Genomic DNA, 10,773 nt, shown 5'->3' on the forward strand with positions numbered 1-10,773 from the left:
CAAACAAACAAAAACTGAAGGAAACAAAGTTGAAATGTTCCCTGCTCTATTTTATGAACAATTTTCTTGATGTTTATTTATTTTTGAGAGAGAGAGAGTACAAGCAGGGAAGAGGCAGAGAGAGAGAGAGAGAGAGAGAGAGAGAGAGAATCCCAAGAAGACTTGGGGCTGTTAGTGTAGAGCCCAGTACAGGGCTCCATCTCACAAACTGTGAGATCATGACCTGAGCCAAAATCAAGAGTTGGATACTTACCTGAGCCACCCAGGTACACCCCCTGTTCCCTGCCTTATCAATACAGTATTCTAGTCTCAAGAATCTAAATCAGAATCTAGAAGAAATATTTCTCTCAGATAACTAAGCATGTTGATCCAAGTCATTTCTTGGCAAATTTTTGTGGTATAGGTAATCAGCAAAAAAGAAAAGAAAAGAGATTACAATTCAATGAACAACTGCATGTGCTTGTTTGTTTACATGACCAGCTTTTACAAACCTGTCAAATCTACAAAATCTGTATTATTGCCTGATTTTCCAGATGAAAAAATTGAGGCTCCCCGAGACTAACTGTTAACTGCCAATAATGACAGAGCTCAAATTTGAAGAAAGTGCTCCCAAACCGAAGTTCATATTTTATCTACTCTCCCACTAATCCTCTCTCAAAAAAACAAAGATCTATAATTTTTGTAACCTCAAAATAATTGTATTTGTACAAATTTTATTCTAAACAGATAGTCGATTCTTATGTAAATTAGGCAACATTTCTATTTGCCTGAGTCACCTAAAAAGTTTAAGAAAATAGGGAGACTGTGGAATTAAAATATGTTCAGTAAATTAAACTATGGAGACTATACCAAAATAAAAAGTGTTTGTATTGTGAAGGAAATCATTAAGGAAATTAAAAGACAACCTACTGAATGGGAGAAAATATTTGCAATGATACAGAGCTTAATTTCTAAAGTATATAAAGAACTTATACAACTCAACACCAACAAATAATCCAATTTAAAAATGGGCAGAAGACCTATATAGACATTTTCCAAAGACATACACATGGCCAACAGACACGTGAGAAAGGTGCTCTGTATCACTAGTCATTACAGGAATGCAAGTCAAAACCATGAGATTTCACTTTATATCTATCAGAAAGGCTAAAATCAGAAACACAAGAAACAGAAGTGTTGGTGAGGATGTGGCCAAAAGGAACCCTCATCTACTAACTGGTGGGAATGCAAACTGGTACAGCCACTGTGGAGACAGCATGGAGGTTCTTCAAAAAGTTAAAAATAGGATTACCACTTGATCCAGTAATTCCACTACTATTTACCCAAAGAAACCAAAAATACTAATTCCAAAAGATATATACACTCCCATGTTTATTGCAGTATTATTTACAATAGCTAAGATATGGAAGCAGCCCAAGTATCCATCAACAGATTAACAGATAAAGAAGATGTGAAATTATATACACACACACACACACACACCCCCGCACATAAATATAATGAAATATTATTCAGCCATAAGAAAGAATGACATCTTGCCATTTGCAACAATGGCAAGACCTAAGTGAAATAAGTCTGTCAGAGAAAGACAAATACCATATGACTTCATTCGTATGTGGAACTGAAGAAATAAAATAAATGAACAAAGAAAAAAGTAACAAAAAAACCAAACTTAAATACAGAGAGCAAACTGGTGTTTGACAGAGGGGAGTTTGGTGGGGGAGGGTGAAATAGATAAAGGAGATTATCTTTTTTTAAAGTTATTTTTAAGTTTTATTTTGAGAGACAGGGAGAGAAAGAGAGAATCCCAATCCCATGCTGTCAGCATAGAGCCCGACTTGGGGCTCTACCTCTCGAACTGTGAGATCATGATCTGAGTGGAAATCCAGAGTCAGACACTTAACTGACAGAGCCACCCAGGTGCCCCTAGAGCGCACTTATCTTGATGACCACTGAGGCACGTATAGAATTGTTGAATCATTATACTGCACACCTGAAACTAATATAACACTGTATCTTAATTACACTTAATTACACACTAAAATAAAAAATATTTTCATTCAACTGTTTTTACAATATTGAACTATATTAAATTATTATACATAATTTAAACTCTATGCTTAATAGAAGTTTGATTTGGAGGTAAGGCATGCCTCTCATATGCCGCAGTAGTTGTCCCTGGAGTATAAAAAATTATTTTGTACAGAAGAGGAAGCTTAGCATGGTTAGTGAAAATTTGCCAGCATAAAAATTTAGAAAGCACTGACCTGTGTATCTACATGTGAAACAGACAGATTTAATATTCAAAAGATTTGTGTGTCCTACTTACAAATTTAAATTTTAATTACCACAGCTCATGATAAAAAGGCTTCTTAATACTATATTTTTAAAAACTTCATAGTTTCATTTTCCCAGAAAAAAAATCTTTACGATTAATTGCATGCAACACCCCTAAGAGATCCTCAGTAGTTTGCTTTAGCAAAGTTTCTGTTAAAAAATATATATGTAATAACTCATTAAGGATTCATTTGAATATTGTTTTGCATTTTAAATACTCTTTGGTAAATTCTATTTTTGACAGCAGTGAAATGATTTAGTTTGGAGTGGGCTCTTGGTCACGCTGAAGGACTGTAATAAATCAGTTCCATGAAAAAAAAATCTGTGAGTACGTCACTGTATTAGCTCTAGGCCATTCCAAGGCAGCTAAGCCTTTGTTCTACCTTAGAAAAGAATGCTAATTCATTAGAACAGGTAGAAAAACATGTTTATGCCTTTTCTTGGTATTTTACTTGAAGATTAATCTTTTGTTCGCCACCGGATCTGTATAAAATAAATTTATATGAAAGGCATTAACTGTCACGCGGTGTGTGGGCCTTAGATTTCTTAAAGTGAATAGGAAATGGCTGGGGCCTAAGCAATACTTCAGTTTGAGAGGAATGTGTTTTCTGGTTTCTGCCCTGTCAGAGTCTCACCCTGGTCTCCGGGGAGGCAAGAAGAGATTGCCTATTTGACATTATTTTGCCTAAAGCAAGTCCTGAAACTAGGATTTATATTATTCATTTGACTGAGTGCTGATTTCCATAGATTTGCCATGGGTGAGAATACAATCCATTTTCATAAAAAACTTAACACCTTTCTCTTATAAATGAAGTTGTAGTTTTACAAAATAATGAGGAGAGAAAAGAACTGCAGAATGTTTAAAATTTTTGTATGTTAAACTAGGTAAAATCAGACTTTTAAATACTTCTAATTTTTAAACTTATTTATTTTAAGAGGTATAGGAAAATTTAGGAATCTGAACTTCCTTTTTTTGACACAAATTAAAAAAAACTTTTAGAGAAAAGTGAACTAGAAATCCTGAGGTCTTCCTTTTTTTCACTACCTGCATAACAACAGTAAAATATAAACTTAGTCTGATAAAATAAATGATAAATGACTTATCTCTTTGGCCCCCGATGTTAGTTTTCACTGATAAAAATTCATAAGTTGCTGACTGATCTTGTAGAGATGCATTATCCATGGACTCCGTTAATAAAGATTAATGATGATATTAAACTTTCAGAGATTAATAAAAGTTCCTAATCATATTTTGCTATATGGAGAAGCTTCTTTAAAATAGGGAATAACCTATAATTATATTCCAATATGAAATTATATTATTTATATGTAATTATATTACAAACAAAATTTTTGTTGTAGTTTTTGTTCTTCAAATCCAGGGATAAAACAGAAAGGTTCTATGAGATCAGGAAAAAGTTCTCACTCTAGAATTAGGTGAAATAGACAAAATAAGTACCCCAATCCATGATCTATCTGCTGTATAGAAAAGAACTAACTTTACACCCTTCATTTTCTAAGGCCTAATCACTATTTAAAAATTTTTCTATTTAATGACTACAATTCTAGTTAGTCTTTACAATGAGGAACATCCTACCATAACCTCTCCAAACACCTTCCAAACTAGTGTCTTGACCTGAATTCCCCATATCTGTCAATATCATTAACAGATGAACCAGCCTTGACATACTGGAGTATCTCTTACAGACAGTCTTATGTTTTAGCTCTAGGTTCCATAAAATGCCAATTTATAAATATTACACATTCATAATACCTTCTTAATCCACCTTGTTTCTCCCTAGTTCCATTGCCATTGTCCCTACAAAGCAGAGTAAGTTAATTCAGACTTTTCTAATAGGGAAGATAAATTTCTTCCAACTTTCAAAATTGAAATATCTCATTTTCACCAACCATAGACACCTAAATATCAACTCAGAGTTTAAGAATTAAACCTTTACTGGGGTGCATGGGTGGCTCAGTCAGTTAACCATCTGACCCGATTTTAGCTTAGGTCATGATCTCATGGTCTGTGCGACAGCGTGGAGCCTGCTTGGGATTTTCATTCTCTCTCTCTCTCTCTCTCTCTCTCTCTCTCTCTCTCTCTCTCTGACTCTCCCCATTTGCATGTACACACTCTCTCAAAATAAACTTAAAAAAAAAAAGAAGAATTAAACCTTTCCTGCTGTAGAGCAAAAATAGTTATTTGCGAAATTGGTTGTAATGGACTATCAGAGTCCATTGAGAAATAATTACTGGAAAAGAATTTTGCACAGCACTTAGAAGGGAGAAAAAAGGGGCCTGAAGAAGCATAAAGGAAGGGAAAATATTTGAGTGAAGAAGTCAGGTCATGGCCTAAAAAGGAGATTAGAGGATGAGGGAGGAGAAAGAAAAGACAGGATTTTCAAGAAGGAAAAGGGCTAATATTTCCCTGTTGGACAGATTTGGAACAGGACTACTGTGAGGGGCACTTCTGACCTACCCAGGTACAAGATCTGGCCTCCCACGCTGTGCCGTTCTTTGTCTTATCCAGGCTTTATGCTAGTATTTTTACTGGATAGGGTTCTCCCTTCCTCCAGCCACTGGGTTAACTATCCAGTAGGACTGATGGTATTCTGTGTCATTGGATTTTGTTTGGTCTTCATCTCATAACACCCACAACACTATTAAAGTTATTAACGGCCTGAGTTTCCAGCCTACTGTCTAATTTCCATATATGCATGGGGAGTAGCTTAACTTAATCAACTCTAGAGACACTCAGAGCTCAAAAGTGTTTAGTGATACACTGAGGCATCTGTGGTTCTTAGAGACAGCTTTGCTCATCTCTGATTTATTATCTTTCTTTTCCCATTGTTTAAAGGATAAATTCATTTAAAAAGCCAAATCTTGGGACCACCCAGGTAGCTCAGTTGGTTAAGCATCCAATTCTTGGTTTTGGCTTGGTCATGATCTCATGGTTTGTGAATTTGAGCCCTGCAATAGGCTCTGTGCTGACACATGGAGCCTGATTGTGATTCTCTCTCTCTCTCTCTCTCTCTCTCTCTCTCTCTCTCTACCCCTCCCCTGCTCACATGCTCTCTCTCTTGCAAGATATATAAAAACTTAAAAAAATGTCAAATCATGACTTTTATAAAAGACATAAAATGAACACATGTCAAAGATTTAACTTCTGATTTTAGGATGCATTCAGATGTTAAAACCAGTTCAAAAGCTGATTCAAAGAGCATAGACATTGAGGCCATATGATGATTTTACAGATTAAAGTAAAATGGACTCTCTTCCACAGGGATACGAGACATGGGGTTAGGGAGGAGAAATAAACTGTCCCACCATCAGACAGAATTTATTCACATGTTACCAGGCAAGAGTTGTTTGCAGTACTTTCAGTTAATCTATAACTTGAAGACTCATAAAATACCTCAAGATACCATGAAAAAGGCCAATTTCTTAGCTACAGAAGCTACGAGGATGGATGTTCTTCAGACTAGAGGTTGGCAAACTTTTTCTGTGAAGGACCAAATATTAGACTTTATGGGCTACACCACCCTTTGTCACTTTTAATCCCAGTTCTGTTTTGTTTTGTTTCCTCTTACAACCTCTTACAAATACTAAAACATTCATAGCTCAAATGCTATGCAAAAATTGGCCACTGTCTCAATCTGGCCCATGGGTTTTGGTCATCCAGTAATTTTTTAGGTCCATTTCAAAGACTTTCACAATTTTTTTTTCTGATAGCAGTTGGACCCATCCTTCATTTTATTGCAAAATAATTCTTTTAAGATTTTAATTTGGAGGCGCCAGGGTGGCTCAGTCGGTTGAGCCTCTGACTTCAGTTCAGGTCATGATCTCACGGTTTGTGGGTTCGAACCTTGCGTCAGGCTCTGTGCTGACAGCTACCTCGGAGCCTGGAGCCTGCTTCGGATTCGGTGTCTCCCTCTCTCTCTGACCCTCCCTGTTCATGCTCTGTCTTTCTCAATCTCTCAAAAATAAATAAATATTTTTTAAAAAGATTTTAATTTGGTCTTTTTTTTAAGTTTATTTATTTATTTTGAGAGGCAGAGACAGCATGGGCAGAGAAAGGACAGAGAGAGAGGGAGAGGGAGAATCCCAAGCAGGCTCCACCTACCAGCATAGAGACTGACCCAGAGCTTGGTCTCATGAAACATGAGATCATGACCTGAGTGGATACCAAGTCAGAAGCTTAACTGACTAAATCACCTAGGCACCCCAATACTCATATCGGCACCCCAATACTAATCTGGCCTTAATTAGAAGCTCCTCCTTCTCAAACAATTTCAATAGGTCCTTGAATAATTAAGTGCAAACTTCCTGGAGCTGGTTTCAGAACTCCAATCACACATCTGATTGCTGCAGATTATTGCCTCAGATCTTACCATGTATGAACCACTTATTTTACTTAAATATGCCCCATTTTCTCACTTCTGTATATTTTTTCATGTTTGAACTATTACACAAGATTCTTCCCCTTTTAAAATGCTAGCCTTCCTTGCAAGGCCTATTTCAAAAGCTGTCTGCTCAATGTCCTCTTCAACCTTTATCCAGAGAGAATATTCTTCTTTGAGCCCTCCTAACATTAGCATCGTTATTTATATCCTTCACATTAATCCTAATATTAATTCATTTTTACCTATATTATTTCCCATCTCTGTGCTGCTGTAACAGAACTACTACAGAATAGGCGGCTTATAAATAACACCATGTTTTTTTACCTTACAGTTGTGAAGGAGAAAAACTTCAATATTAAGGTCCCAGGAAGATTTGGTGTCTGGTGAAGTCTCACTTCCTGATTCACAGATAGCTGACTTTTCATTAAAATGTCACAGCGTGCAAGGGGCAAAGGAGCTCCTTGTGGTCTCTTTTATAAGGGTACGAATCTCACTGTGAGGGCTCTGCCTCACGGCCTCACGACCTCCCAAAGGCCCACCTCCAAATACTACCACACTGGGGATTAGATTTCAACACATGAATACATGAATTGTATGTACTGTATGTATGCATATGAATACAAACATTCGGTCTACAACGGTTCCCATTCAATATTAACTTTTTTTCTTATTTATCTATTCTAGGCCTTTCAAACATTAGGTGTTCAGAAACCTCTGCTGCATTCCATCACTTCTTTCTTTTGTTCTTGCATAATTTTTAATTTGCTGTGATGAGACTTTTTGTTGGCTTACTGAAATAACTTAACTGTGTTTATTCCCTTTATACCATTAGCCAGTCTGATATCTATGGAAAATCACTTACCATTCTTGTTTTAATTATCAATTGCTGCATACCAAATTTCCCTAAAACTTATTAGCTTAGAATTAAAAGCACATTTCTGATGTAAATGGTTTCCATGCATGAAACATCTGTGTGTAACTTAGCTGGGTTCTTTGGCCCACAGTCCCTCACAGTACTTTAATCAAAATGATTCTAGAGCTGAGTCACCTTAAAGTTCTTTATGGGGAAAGATCCCCTGTAAAGTTTACTCACGTGCTCTTGGCAGGATTCAGGTCCCCATGGGTTGTTGGACTGAGGGCCTCATATTCTCACTGGCTGCTGGTCAGAGGCATTCTTTCATTCCTTGTGGCTTCTCCATGGGTCAGCTCACAATATGGTGGCTGCTTCATTAGAGTGAGCCAATAAGAAGAGCCAGAGGAAGAGAGAGAGAGAGACAGAAAGAAAGAAGTCAAGTCTTTTATAACCCAATCTCACAAGTGACATTCCATTCTTCTATTGTATGCTATTTTTAGAGGCCCTTCTCTAGGTCTAGCCCACAGTCAAAAGGAGAGAATTACCCCAGGGCTTGAATGTCATTGGAAGCTGTCTGGAGTCAGCCTGCTGTAATTCTCTCAACTTCAGTTTTCTTTTTTTTTTTTTTAATGTTTTATTTATTTTTGATACAGAGAGAGACAGAGCACGAGAGGGGGAGGGGCAGAGAGAGAAGGAGACACAGAACCAGAAGCAGGCTCCAGGCTCTGAGCCAGCTGTCAGCACAGAGCCCGACATGGGGCTCAAACCCAGGAACGTGAGATCTGACCTGAGCCGATGTCAGAGGCTTAACCGACTGAGCCACCCAGGTGCCCCTCAACTTCAGTTTTCAAACCCTCAGATGATGGAAATAATGCTCAATCTACCAACTTCCAAGAACTGCAAGATTAAAATGTTATTATGAATTAAAAATGCAGTGGAATGTTAATGATGGTCTCTAAATGTAAGAAAACCATGGGAAACCTGTCAAATAAAGACGAAATTGTCAGATTGATCATATTTATGGAAAAAATCAGAATTAATCTTCAGCAAAAGTTACTGTTTACTGAAAATGATTAAGTCTGATTTTCTCCTCTATTATCTAAGCATTCAGCTTTTGGGAGTCCACACTTCTCTTGTCTGATTATAGTGTTGCACATTTAAAACAGACATACTTGCATTTCAAAAGAGCCTTTAGAAAAAGAAAGGAATCTTATGATAAAGGAAAGGTACTCAGGCATCCACGAAGTTCTCTAATTTTGGAAGATCTTTTTCCTAGAATTCTTGAAAGTGAATGTCTCCTCTTCTCAGAGCCCTGAGAGGTTGTCTTTAAAATGTCTGCTTAACCTGGTTTAATCACCATTGTTTCCACTCCTACTGCTGCAAAAATTATTGCCACTGCAGTATATCATTCTTCCAGTAGATGGCAAAAGCAAGCTATGCACCAAATGGAAGTAAGTTTGAAAACACGTATATTGAAGGCATGAACAAATGGTCTCACCCTGTTTTAAAAATCTGCCTTTGTTGTGTTTGGGACACCATGAATGTAAAGGGAATTGTAGCATTCCATCACAGACACCTCCGATTCAGACAGGTTTTGCTGGTATTCTACAGAACTAAGGAAAAAAAAAAAAGTTCATAGAAACGAGTGATCTCATGCAGAATTAAGTTGTGCCTGTGTGTTAATCTCGTAGTCAATTCAATCAGGCTTCTTTTTTTTCTTTTTGGTTTTATTTTAATAAAACAGAGCAGATATAATATGGAAATGATTTTAATTACAAGAAAGGCATATGGCACTTTGTAATTATAAACCATGAAGATCAGTTGTTTAGATAGTTGTGTTCTGCAATGAGTGTTAAAAGACACAGAAAGACATAAGACATTTATATTCAACTGCCATTTTTCAGTTATACGATACCAGCATTTCCCAAAGAATGTACATATTATTGCACATATTGTAACTTAGAAAGCATATATGCTTAACGATTTCGTTGCTATTCTTGCCTGTTTATGTTCTTGCTAATTTGACAATACTGTAATTTAAACCAAGAATATTCTGCAGTGATGCAATTGTAACTGCTCAGAAATAAGGATGGTAACATTTATATTCATGCAACATAAACATAAATTAGGCAAAATTCAGCTTTCTTTTCTGGCACTGATGTTATAATAGAAAGGATGTACACAACCAAATCTCAGTGAGATAAATCTTAATTTTCTTTTTGTTTTCATTACATAAGATGAAACATATTTCCACTAAAAAAATTCCTCTAAAAAAATTTTTTTTTAATTCCTCTAATACATGTTGATAATAACGCCCATTGCTCCATTGCTTTATTTACCCTTGTGGCCTCAGCATGACATTATGTCCAGCCCCTCCTGTGAGACACCCTACACTTGGTAGGGGGCTGCCCTTCATGAAAAGCCACATCTAGCCAAAACAGATATGAGGAAGTTTGCTGGTGATGCTTTGCAGTGGGCAGATGGGCAGGATTTTAGTTGGAGCTAGCTCAGGTTGTCAAATCTGAGCGCTGAAGCACTACCATAAGGGGAAATGAATACCGGGGTTCATGGCTGCAAAATTAGAGCAAGACTGGATGAGCTGCGAGATTGATTTGGGAGGCTCAGGAATTCGTTTTTGAATAAAGGCTGTATGCCTGGGTACTTTCTCAGTGTGCTGTTTTAGAAGACTTTCTGTTTAAAGGTGCTAACTAAAAGAGTATTACATTGATGCCTTTAGGGATTGTCAGTCTACAAAGTCCTCTCTGACTGTTTCTTGAGTTTTGCTGATAACTGAGACCCAATCAGACTATAATGGGATTTGGATTACTTTTTGCTTAATCTATTATCTTACATATGCTTACAGTAAAGACTTGCTGGCTTTTTCTATCCACTGTAGACATCTTTCAGGACAACCCATTTGACTGGCATTTTATTATCTTAAAGTGCCTAGTTTTGAAATAACATTTTAGAGAATTAATTGTCTTCTCCTCTACATGAGTTAAAACAAATCTGTTTTAGCACCAGTCCTTGTAGCACCTCCTTGTTCCCCTTTCTTTCTCCAGAACGAATGCTGATTTCCAACTATGATTTTTTATTTATCCAGTTTTTAATTCCACTGAGATTTTAAAGTGGCCATGCATTTGTAGGAAAGTGGATGGACCTTGAGGGTGTCATGCTAAG

The sequence above is a fragment of the Suricata suricatta genome, chromosome 4 (genome assembly GCF_006229205.1).
Source record: "Suricata suricatta isolate VVHF042 chromosome 4, meerkat_22Aug2017_6uvM2_HiC, whole genome shotgun sequence".
NCBI lineage: Eukaryota > Metazoa > Chordata > Mammalia > Carnivora > Herpestidae > Suricata > Suricata suricatta.